At 43.8% G+C, this 12,981-nt stretch overlaps 1 long non-coding RNA gene across 3 annotated transcripts in view; it reads right to left on the minus strand.

The window, feature by feature from the left end:
• LOC103223198 (uncharacterized) overlaps positions 1-12,981 on the minus strand; it is a 70,588-nt gene that overhangs the window by 32,373 nt on the left and 25,234 nt on the right. For 2 of the 3 annotated variants that reach the window (XR_012089468.1, XR_493726.3), the window contains one exon: positions 2,103-3,121. The exons of the other annotated variant lie outside the window; for it this stretch is intronic. This is a non-coding gene — a long non-coding RNA (uncharacterized lncRNA). Of the gene's footprint in view, positions 1-2,102; positions 3,122-12,981 lie in introns of those variants that run through there. 3 annotated transcript variants of the gene reach the window in all.

A 12,981-nucleotide genomic window follows, 5' to 3' on the forward strand; every position in this document is an offset into this window, starting at 1 on the left:
GGCGCCTGTAGTCCCAGCTACTCGGGAGGCTGAGGCAGGAGAATGGCGAAAACCCGGGAGGCGGAGCTTGCAGTTAGCTGAGATCCGGCCACTGCACTCCAGCCTGGGCGACAGAGCCAGACTCCGTCTCAAAAGAAAGACAGAAGAGAAAGAGAGAAAGAGAGAAAGAGAGAAAGAGAGAAAGAGAGAAAGAGAGAAAGAAAGAAAGAAAGAAAGAAAGAAAGAAAGAAAGAAAGAAAGAAAGAAAGAAAGAAAGAAAGAAAGAAAGAAAATATTTAAAACTGCCTAATAGCAAAAGCAAGGAACATCAGTCACAGATGGATGGCAAATAGTTTTTCTCTCAAGTGTCAACTTCACCTAATTGGTAGTAGCTAACTAGAACATTGTGATAAGTAAGATTCTGGGGCAGAGTATTGGATCAGCGGAAAGAAGGCCATTAATGACTACGACATCATTCTCAGGTTTAAAAGGGAGGAGTAACAATATACCCTAGAGAAGGTTATATTGCTATAGAGCTCTATGTAGCTCTAACTTCGAGTCTCTGCTTTCCTCAGTTATAAAATGAGTATAATTATGCCTTCTAGGCCTACCTCACAATAATAACACAGATTTGAAGAATTTTGAAATGTTTAAGAATATATAAGTGTGAAGCCTGAGTGCAGTGGCTCACACATATAATCCCAACACTTTGGGACTCCAGGGTGGGAGGATCATTAAGCTAGGAGTTCAGTACCAGCCTGAGCAACATAGCAAGACCCCATCTCTACAAAAAAAAAAAAAAAAACAAAAAAACAGTGAGGCATAGTAGCATACACCTGTAGTCCCAGCTACTCGGGAGGCTGAGGTGAGAGGATTGTTTGAGCCTAGGAGTTCAAGGTTGCAGTGAGCTATGATCATGCCACTGTACTCCAGCCTGGGCAACAGAGTGAGATAGATACTGTTTCACAAGAAAAAAAAAGATACTACATTGTATATCATGTGTATTTACTACAATAGAAAATAATTTTTAAGTACTTGAATAGCTTCAGTGGAATATACAGTCTGCAGTTTTCCACAGTCCCCACCATTCCACATTGTATTCCACTCAATACTCTCTCATATGGAGGTAGCCTGGACCTGAAGGACATGCCATGAAGGAGTAAATCAGGTGAGTTGGGTAGGAGATGGAGTTGAGGGAGTGTTCCAGGTGAACAAATGCCCAGGACACGAAAAGACCATGATGTGTCTGAGGAACTGGAAGGTTCAGGTAGCCAGAGTGTGGAGGGAGGCCATAGCATCTAACTCCTTTATGTGATACATGGAGAAACTGATGCCCAGAGAGAAAAGACTTGTTCAAGCCACACAACTGGCAAGTGACAGGCTCCGGACTAAACCCCAATTCTCCTGCCTCTCCAATGACCAGCTTACCTAAAAGGCCTACTAATTCCTAATGAAGTCCCAGGGAGTGTCCAGGACCAGACCCATTCATACCAGCTGCCCACAGGGATTCACACCAACCAGGCAAGAGGCCCTGCTCCCAAGAATTAGTCCACAGTGTCCTCTGCTACTTCCTTGAGTGTGAGTCAATGCTGAATTTACAAGTTGGCAGGTTTCAGGGGCTGGGATAAGGATCTGCCTTACTTCTACTTTCCTAGGGTGCATGATGACAGGAAAATACCTCTCCCAGCCACATGAGGATGCCTAGAATTTCACCATTCTTCCTTTCTTCCTCTGTCCTGTGCTTCAGTGCAAAATACCCTTGGAAGAAATAACCCTGTCATCTTAGTCTGAGTGTAGCCTGAAATCTGGAAAGCCAGAACCAGAAAGAAACCTAAAGATTAGCCAAGCAAATCCTCTTCTGTTATTCATGGAGAGTATAATCCCTGAGAGAAGAATTTATGATTATCCAGTGACAAAGCCAGGGTGAAACCCTGGTATCCTGATTCCAGTCCAGGGTTCCTTCTACTGTTCCACTCATTAGGTCCTGTCCTAAGAATGTTTTCTTGGAGAAACAGAGGAGGGAAAGAAAAGAGAGCATCACAGAGGTGGGGAAAGGCATTAGGAAAAAAAAAAAAAAAAAGCAGAAGGAAACTTGGCTTGACTTTATAATTTTTCGAGTCTGGTTTAGTTCTTTCTTTGAGTCAACATGTATTTATTGAGATGTAGCTGCACTGGACCAATCTGGTTCAACTTTTTTTTCCCCAATCTGGTTCAACTTTATGTAACAAAGTTGTGAGTTGTTTTTCAGTTGCCATGGACCCTCAGATCACGTAACCTGAGCATGTCCAGATGAACCAAGTGTGCAACTATAGGGGGAATCTAATTGCTCAGACCCAAGAGCAGGGACTGAATTGAGAAGCAGACACTGGCTGGGCACAGTCATTCATGCCTGAACTTTGGGAGGCCCAGGCAAGAGGATCACTTGAGCCCAAGAGTTTGAGACCATCCTGGATAACATAGTGAGCCACCCTTCTCTACAATTTTTTTTGTTTTAATTTGCTGGGTGTGGTGGCATGCACCTGTAGTCCTCACTACTTGGGAGACTGAGTTAGGAGGATCACTCAAGCCTAGGAGTTCAAGGTTATGAAGAGCTATGATCACGTTATTGCACTCCAGCCTGAGTGACAGAGTGAAACCCTGTCTCTAAAAAAATAAAAATAAATAAAAGTGGACACCACATAGCAGGGATCCAGGACCCAATCAGATGGAGCTCTGGTATCACCCCAGAGCAGGATCCGGTCAGATAATGCCTCTCAGGATCACCTCATTGCAAGGTCCAATCATATTACACCTCATTACATGCTACTCCATGGATAAAACTTGAAAATATTCAACATTATATAAGGCACCCAGAACACGCAAATTCACAGAGACAGAAAATAGGCTAGTGGTTACCAGGAGCTGGGAGAAGGGGAAGTAATGGGAAGTTGAATTGTTTAATGGATACAGAGTTTCATTTGGGATGATTTAAAAGTTCTGGAAATAGTAATGATGGTTGTACAACCTCATGAAAGTACTTAATACCACTCAAAGGATCTGAATAGACATTTCTCAATAGAAGACACACATATTCAGGAGGCTGAGGTGGGAGGATGGTTTGAGCCCAGGAGTTCAACACCAGCGTGGTCAACATAGCAAGACCCTGTATTTAAAAAAAAAAAAAAAAAAGGAAAAAGGAAAAAAAAAGTCATACAAATGACCAACAGATGTGAAAAAATGCTCAATATTCAACAGTACTAATCACCAGTAAAATACAAATTAAAACCACAATGAGATATCATCTCACCCCAGTTAAAATGGCTATTACCAAAAGGACAAAAAAATAACAGATGCCGGTCAGGATGCAAAGAAAGGGAAAAGCTAGTGGGAATGGAAATTAGTATTGCCCCCGTGGAAAACAGTGTGGAGGTTCCTCAAAAAACTAAAAATAGATCTACCATCCCATTACTGGGTATATACCCAAAGGATTATAAATCATGCTGCTATAAAGACACACACACATGTATGTTTACTGTGGCACTATTCACAATAGCAAAGACTTGGAACCAACCCAGATGTCCATCAGTGATAGACTGGATTAAGAAAATGTGGCACATATACACCATGGAATACTATGCAGCCATAAAAAAGGATGAGTTCATGTCCTTTGTAGGGACATGGATGAAGCTGGAAACCATCATTCTGAGCAAACTATCGCAAGGACAGAAAACCAAACACTGCATGTTCTCATTCATAGGTGGGAACTGAACAATGGGAACACTTGGACACAGGGTGGGGAACATCACACACTGGGGCCTGTCGTGGGGTGGGGGAAGGGGGGAGGGATAGCATTAGGAGATATACCTAATGTAAATGATGAATTAATGGGTGCAGCACACCAACCTGGCACATGTATACATATGTAACAAACCTGCACATTGTGTACATGTACCCTAGAACTTAAAGTATAATTAAAAAAATAGATCTACTATATGATCCAACAATCCCACTGCTTGGTATATACCCAAAAGAAAGGAAATTGTGCATTAAAGACATATCTGCACATCCATGTTTCTTGCAACAGTACTCACAAAAGGTAAGATATGGAAGGAACCTAAGTGCCCATCAACTGATAAATGAGAAAAGAGAATGTAGTATATATACACAATGAAATACTATTCAGCCACAAAAAAGAATAAAGTCCTGTCATTTGCACCAACCTAGATGGAACAGGAGGCCATTATGTTAAATGAAAAAAGCCAGGCACAGAAGACAAATACATGTTCTCCCTCATATGCAGGAGCTAAGAAAAGGTATCTCATGGAGGTGGAGACTAGAATGGTAGATACCAGAGGCCAGAAAGGGTAGCAGGGGGAATAAAGAGAGGTTGACTAATGGGTACAGACAATTAAATGGAAGGAATAATTTCTAGTGTTCAATAGCACAATAGGGTGATTATAGTTAACAATAACTTATCGTATTTTGCAAAATAGTTAGAAGATTTGAAATGTTTCTAACACAAAGAAACAATAAATGTTTGAGGTGAGGCTGCACACAGTGGCTTACGCCTGTAATTCCAGCATTTTGGGAGGCCAAGACCGGCAGATGGCTTGAGCCCAGAACTTCAAGACCAGCCTGGGCAACATGGCAAAACCCCATCCCTACAAAAAATACAAAAAATTAGCCACGGGTGGGTGCGGTGGCTCATGGCTCATGCCTAATGAGGCATTTCGGGAGGCCGAGGTGGGCAGATCACTTGAGGTCAAGAGTTCAAGACCAGCCTGGCCAACATGGTGAAACCCCATCTCTAGTAAAAATACAAAAATTAGCCAGAAATCACTTGAACCCAGGAGCCGGAGGTTGCAGTGAGCCGAGATCATACCACTGCACTCCAGCCTGGGCAACAGACCAGGACTCAGTCTCAAAAAAAAAAAAAAAAAAAATAGCCAATCGTGGTGGTGAGCATCTGTAGTTCCAGGAGCTCGGGAGGCTGAGGTGGGAGAATCACCTAAGCCTGGGAGGTTGAGGCTGCAATGAGCCGTGATCATGCCACTGCATTCCAGCCCCTGGGTGTTGGAGTAAGACTCTGTATCAAAAAAAAAAAAAAAAAATTGAGGTGATGAATATCCTAATTACTCCAAATTGATCATTTCAGATTGTATGCCTGTATCAAAATATCACATGAACACTTTAATATGTATCTTTTTTTTGAGATGGAGTCTCACCCTGTTCCCCAGGCTGGAGTGCAGTGGCACAATCTCGGCTCACTGCAAGCTCTGCCTCCCAGGTTCATGCCATTCTCCTGCCTCAGCCTCTCAAGTAGCTGGGACTACAGGCGCCTGTTACCACACCTGGCTAATTTTTTTTGTATTTTTAGGAGAGACAGGGTTTCAGCATGTTAGCCAGGATGGTCTCGATCTCCTGACCTCGTGATCTGCCCGCCTCGGGCTCCCAAAGTGCTGGGATCACAGGCATAATCCCACCTCGCCTGGCTTAAATATGTATAATTATCATGTATCAATGAAAATAATTTTTTAAAAGAAAGTACTTCATGCCACTGAGTTTACTTAAAAAATGGTTTACTAGGTAAATTTAATATTGTGTATATTTTGCTACAATTTTTTTTTAATAGCTAGCTTCTCCTTCTAAATTGAGGATGATGGCAGTGGAAGATGTCTCATGCTGCTATTCATTAAAAATTAAATTCACACCAGGTGCAGTGGCTCATGCCTGTAATCCCAGCACTTTGGGAGGCCTAGGCAGGCGGATCACTTGAGGTCAGGAGTTCAAGACCAGCCTGGCCAACATAGTGAAACTTCATCTCTACTAAAAATACAAAAAATTAGCCGGGCATGGTGGTGTGCACCTGTAATCCCAGCTACTCTGGAGGAGGAATCACTTGAACCCAGGAGGCAGAGGTTGCAGTGAGCTGAGATGGCACCACTGCACTCCAGCCTGGGTGACGGAGTGTGACTCTCACTCAAAAAATAAGAGTAAAAGTAAAAATAAATTTATTTCTTCTCTCTAGGCCTGACATAGAAATTGACAAAGATGGTTTGCTTGACCAAACTTTTTTTTTTTTTTTTTTGAGACAGAGTTTCACTCTTTTTGCCCAGGCTGGAGTCCAATGGTACGATCTCGGCTCACTGCAGCCTCCGCCTCCCAGGTTCAAGTGATTCTCCTGCCTCAGCCTCCCAAGCAGCTGGGATTACAGGCATGCACCACCACGCCGGGCTAATTTTGTATTTTTAGTAGAGACGAGGTTTCTCCATGTTGGTCAGGCTGCTCTCGAACTCCTGACCTCAGGTGATCCACCTGCCTCAGCTTCCCAAAGTGCTGGGATTACAGGCATGAACCACCGTGCCCGACTTTGACCAAACTTTAATCAGGCTCCTGAACCTTCTCCTAGGTCGATACATGTGTACTTCCTCATAAAATATAGTTTTAGCAAAGAACCCTACTAAGTCAAGTTTTGCAAGAACACCCCCACCCTTGATATCTGATCACCCTCAATATCTGATCAGGTTCCTCATCCTCTACCATCCGTCACGTAATGACTGATCACCCTGGCCTGTCTTCAGCAGGAATCCTGTTAGGTCAGTTTAGCCAGAATCCCTCTTCCCCCAATAACTCCTCTTAGTAATTTTCCATTCACTGGCCCCCTACCCTGCCCCTTGGCCACTAATTCCCACTTGTTCACGCTATATTCAGAGTTAAACACAATTTCTCTCCCTCCCACTACAATATCCCATTGTTTTTATACCTATCATGATGGTCTTGAAAAAAGTCTTCATTACAGTGCTTTAACCGGTGTCATTGGATTTTTTTTCTTAAAAAACACAAATGATTAAGATCCTAGTGGTTAAGAACAAAGGTTTTGTAGTCAGAACACAGCTGCACATCAAAGTTTGCTTCTGTGAATTGCCAGTTATGTGACCTTGGCAAGCTATATCAAAAAGATTGATGTGTCAGGAGGTAGGGGCAAAGGGAAGGGACAAATACCTAATGCATGTGGGGCTTAAAACCTAGATGACAGGTTGATAGCTGCAGAAAACCACCATGGCACATGTATACCTATGTAATAAACCTGCACGTTCAGCACATGTATCCCAGAACTTAAAGTAAAATTAAAAAAAAAAAAAAAAAAAAGACTGATGTGCATATAATCCCTTGGGGTACTGGGACTTTACCACGGCCTCAGTCTTCCTGCAAGAAACAATTGGAGTGCTAATATCTGATTCATGGGGTTGTTATGAAGACTAGGTGAGACAGTATATGTAAAGTGCTTAGTATAGTTTTGAGCATTTAGTGAGCACGCAATGAATAGAAACTCATATTCTTTTTTTTTTTTTTTTTTTTTTTGATAGAGTCTCCCTTTGTTGCCCACGCTGGAGTGCAGTGGCGTGATCTTGGCTCACTGCAACCTCTGCCTCCCAGGTTCTAAGCGAGTCTCCTCCCTCAGCCTTCAGAGTAGCTGGGACTACAGGCACACACCACTACGCCCAGCTAATTTTGTATTTTTAGTAGAGACAGGGTTTCGCCATGTTGGCCAGGCTGGTCTCAAACTCATGACCTCAGATGATCCACCCACCTCGGCCTCCCAAAGTGCCGGGATTATAGGCATGAGCCACTGTGCCCGGCTAATATTCTTAATTTTTTGCTTAGTCTCTGTCCCTCCAAACTTAAGAGTCATCTGAGGATTTGGTGGGTTTGGGGTTTGGTTTTGGATTTTGGTTTTGTCTTGTGGGTGTGTGGTTGTATTAGGGTTTTTTTGTTTGTTTTTGCTATGTATGCACAATTGGGTAGATAAGAACCCTGGCACATGTAGCAAGTTCTCTGCAAGGTTATTTGTGTTCTAGGGAATATGTAGACCTATGTAGATACATGCTCCATGGCAGGCACGTGTTTGCACATGGGCAGCTGAGCAGGTGTGTGCACGTGTATCTATGGATATATATAAAACACTGTTTCCTTAGAAGACTTTGTCACCAATGAACTAATTCAAAAGTCATTTTCTCTTACTTGTCATGGTATCAGCAGAGGTTAGTGAGGAGGAAGATAATTAAAGAGTAATTGGTCAAAGGGGAAGATTGCGTTTTAATTGAAGTCTCTTATCCTACCCAAAGGTTCTAGATATTGGAGAGAAATGTGATGACTGGTCATAAAAATTCTGGTCTGTAGTTTGGTGTGGATCACTAGGCTGTGCATTTCACAAGGTATCCCAGGTCCACTGCCAGTCTTCCCAGTCAGAGGTAGGAAGACTGATCTCAGGGTGCACCTCATCTTGAGACAGCCTTTGTGCTGCTGATACCCTTTCTGGAGAGGATCTCTGCTGGATTAGGGAAGCTAAGGCTCTAGGAGGCAGGACCTCTGAGTTCTGGCAGGCCTCTGCAGCCGATTCACTTTACCACACCAGGACTCCAAGGTCACATCTGCAGATGAGTGCAGTGTAATGGTTAGGAGCACAGGCATTAAAGTCAGACAAACCCGGGCTTAACTTCCAGTACCTCTACTTCTCAACTGGTAAATGTGTGATTCCGTGACTTCCTCTTTCTGAGTGTAAAACATTGATTTTTTTTTAATTCCTATCTCAACAGGTTATTGTGAGAATTAAAAAAATTGCACTGAAAGTCCCTTGCATGTTATCTGGCATAAGGTAGTATTTAATTAATAATAATGGCTAACACTTACTGAACATGCCATGAGAGGTCTCATTTGGTCCTTAAAACAACCCAGAGTGGTAGATACCATTATTATCCCCATTTTACAGATGAAGAAACTGAGGCACTGGTCCCAGTTAACACAGCTAGTAAGAGCGGAATTTGAGTTCAGGCACTCTGACTCTTACACTATCTCCCAGGCTGGAGTGATCAGAGCCCACTGCAGCCTCAAACTTCTGGGTTCAAGTGATCCCTCTGCCTCAGCCTCCCAAGTAGCTGGGACTATAGGTGAATGCTACCACACCTGGCTAATTTTCTTAATTTTTTGGTAGAGATGAGGTCTCACTGTGTTGCCCAGGCTGGACTCGAACCCCTGGTCTCAAGTGGTCCTCCAGCCTCAGCCTCCCAAAGTGCTAGGATTATAGGCATGAGCCACCGCACCTAGCCAGATCCCTCTAATGTTAATGTGCATCCTCTCCCCCTGCTTCACTCCCAGACTTTAGCCGCCAATCACTTATTCATTCAACAGATATGCATTGAGCTCCTGGCACATAGTAGATGGCCTTGAGGATAGAGCACCAAATAAAATAAAGTCTCTGCCCTTACACTGCTGAGAGCTAAACAGTGAGGCCGGGTGCAGTGGCTCACACCTGTAATCCCAGCACTTCGGGAAGCCGAGGTGGGTGGATCACCTAAGATCAGGAATTCTAGACCAGCCTGGCCAACATGATGAAACCCCGCCTCTACTAAAAATATAAAAATTGGCCAGGTGCAGTGGCTCATGCCTTTAATCCCGGCACTTTGGGAGGCCAAGGCGGGTGTATCACAAGGTCAGAAGTTCAAGATCAGCCTAGCCAACATGGTGAAACCCCGTCTCTACTAAAAATACAAAAATTAGCCAGGAGTGATGGAGCACACCTGGAATCCCAGCTACTGGGGAGGCTGAGGCAGGAGAATCGCTTGAACCCAGGAGGTGGAGGTTACAGTGAGCTGAGATCATATCACTGCACTCCAGCCTGGGCGACAAAGCAAGACTCTGAAATAAATAAATAAATAAATATATAAACAAAAATTAGCTGGATGTGGTGGCAGGTACCTACAATCCCAGCTACTTGGGAGGCTGAGATGGGAGAATCTCTTGAACCTGGGAGGCGGATGCTGAAGTGAGCCAAGATGGTGCCACTGCACTCCAGCCTGGGTGACAGAGCAAGACTCATCTCCCAAAAAAATTACCAAAAAAAAAAAAAGAATGAAAGGAGCCAGCCATGTGGAAAACCAGAGGAAGAGTCATATCACAGGCCCTAAGGTGGAATAAACTTGGCTGGAATGATCTAAGAAGGGAGAGAAGGGCAGTGTGGCTGGAGCAATGAGCAGGAGGAGATGCCTGCGATGAGCCCTGTCCCTTTCTGGAGCTACAGACTTACAGTTCACAAGCTGACTGAAGACACCTCCCTGGGTGGTGCCCAGACCCCTTGAATGTCGTATGTCCAAAACAAGACATTACTCTCTCCACCCAAACCTTCTTCCTCCTCTTCCCTGGCCAGCCACTGCACAACCAAACACGCAGTTGCCCAAGCTAAAGACCTTAAACATCTTCTTGAATTTGTCCTCTCCTCTCTACCACCATGACCCCTGCCTTGGTTCAGACCTCGTCATCAGTCACTTGAGCCATAGGACTGACCCCCTAACTGCCCTCCCTGCCTCTAGACTCCTCAGGCCAGACACAGCTTCTCAAAACAGACATGTCAACATGTAAATCCCCCAGTGTAAAAACCCTCACGGTTCCTTTTTGGCTCGGGATGAAGTCTAACCTCCTTGGCCTGGCATACAACATCCTTCCTTGTTCTGAAACCGTATTTTCAGCCTCATCTCCCACTAGTAGTCCACATGTCTTGGAGCACCAAACATACCCAGTTACTCTTCATACCTGCCAGGAACAGCACAAGCTGTTCTTTCTTCTTAGAATTCCTCTTCTTCTTAGAATTCCTCTCTTGGCCCTCTGTCCCCATAGAACTACAATTCAACCTTTAAGATGCATTCCAACCAGGGCAACAAAGCAAGACCCTGTCTCTACAAAAAAATGTTAAAATTAGCTTGGCACAATGGCATATGCCTGTAGTCCCAGCTACTTGGGAGGCTGAGGCAGGAGGATCACTTGAACCCAGGAGTTTGAGGCTGCAGTGAGCTATGATCACGCCACTATACTCCAGCCTGGATGACAAAGTAAGACTCCATCTCTTAAAAAATAATAATAATACAGCTCATCTCTTCATTAAATCCTTTTCTGACACCCCCAGGCAGAACTACCCAACCTACCATCCTAGTTCCCATAGCACATTATGTTTATCACATAATGTTAAAAGAACTTAGGCACATTACAGTGTTAAAGAGTTTATTTTAGCAGACAGTGATTCATGAATCAGGCAGCACCAGACCACAAGCAATTTAGCACTGCACTGGGGGATGGGGGTGAGAAACTTTCATAAGGTGTTTGTGGAAGAAAGACAAAGAAAACATATTTGATTGGTTAGAGCAAAAAGTCCCTATTTAGAAGTTAGTTAGAAGTTTCTGATTGATGAAGTCTCTAATTCTGTTTTACTGTTTACATTGGGACTTAATATGCTGGAGCCATGTCAGCCTAGTGGCTTCCCAATTAAAAATTTTGTCTGGGTGCAGTGGCTCACACTTGTAATGCCAGCACTTTGGGAGGCCAAGGTGGGTAGATTGACTGAGCCTAAGAGTTTAAGGCCAGCCTGGGCAACATGGCAAAAGCCCATCTCTTAAAAAAATACAAGAATCAGCCAGATGTGGTAGCATGGCCCTACAGTCCCAGCTACTAGGGAAGCTAAGGTGGGAGGATCACTTGACCCCAGGAGGTCAAGGCTGCAGTGAACCATGATCACATCACTGCACTCCATCCCAAGTGACAGAGTGAAACCTTGTCTCAAAAAAAAAAAAAATTAACAGTAGCCATAACACTCATCAAATGTGTTTCTCAGGTTGGGTACAGTGGCTCATGCCTGTAATCTGAGTACTCTGGGAGGCCAAGACAAGTGGATCGCTTAAGCCCAGGAGTTCAAGACCAGCCTGGGAAACACAAGAAAAAAAAAGTATTCTCTTCAAGAAAAAAAAAAAAAGTATTGCTGATTATCCGGTTATATGTCTCTCACCACCAGTCTGAGCTAAGAAGAGCCAAGACCCTGTCCTGTTGAGCACAATGCCTACTACACAAGAGATGCTCAATAAGTGTTTGTTGAATGAATGAGTAAAATATTGATAAAGTGAGCACAGAAAAAATCAATGAGCCCGAAAGGATCATATTCCCAGCCTTGGTCTCACTAGCACAAATTGAGGGCCTACAGACAGAACAGAGGCCGAGAATGAACCAAAAACTAACCTGGTCTTGTCACCTGTGAATCACTGATTATCAGAGCTCACCAAAGACCAAGGAGATACTAAGACCTTGAGACAAGTTATTTGTCCAAGTCCCTGAGACAAGTTATTTGTCCAAGTCCCCAGTCAGGTGTCAACAGAGCAGAACTGGAAGCCAAGACTCCTGCCTCCTTGTCCTAGAAACTTTCATCTAGGCCAGCTTCTATCCTGAGTTCAAAGACAAGAGAAGCACAGTTATCTTGTACACAGGAGCTCCAAGAAGGTACCCCTTAGCTCAAGGTGCCAAAAGCATAGTCAAGCTCTGTTATGCGTTTGTGTCTTATCCCTCAAAAAAATTCATGCTGAAGTCTTAACTCCCAGTAGCTCAAAATGGGACCTTATTTGGAGATACGGTCTTTAGAGAGGTCATCAAATTAAAATAAGGTCATTAGGGTGGGCCCTAATCCAATGTGATTGTTGTCCTAATAAAAAGGGGAAACTTGGACATGGAGACACACACACGGTGAAAATGCCATGCGAATAAGAAGACTGCCATCTACAAGCCAAGGAGAGAGGCCTGGCATAGATCTTCCCTCAAGGCCCTCAGAAGGAACCAACCCCGCCAACACCTTGATTTCAGACTTCTACCCTCCAGAACTGTGAGAAAATAGCTTTCTATTGTTTAAGCCACCAGGTTTATGGGACTTTGTTATGGTAACCCTAGAAATGAATGCAAGAGTACTATAGCAATGGTTCCCAAAGTGTGGTCCCTGAACCAACAGCATCAAAATACATGGGATTTGTTAGACAAACAAGACCTACCAATCAGAAGGTCTGGGGATGGGGCTTAGCAAGCTATGGTTCAGCAAGTCCTCAGGTGATTCTGATGCACACTAAATTTAAGAACCACTGCTTTAGAGCTACTCTAGCTATACTGGGTTGATTGGTGTCTTCCCAAAATTCATGTCCACCTAGAACCTCAGAATGTGAC

Source organism: Chlorocebus sabaeus, chromosome 19, assembly GCF_047675955.1.
Source record: "Chlorocebus sabaeus isolate Y175 chromosome 19, mChlSab1.0.hap1, whole genome shotgun sequence".
Lineage (NCBI taxonomy): Eukaryota > Metazoa > Chordata > Mammalia > Primates > Cercopithecidae > Chlorocebus > Chlorocebus sabaeus.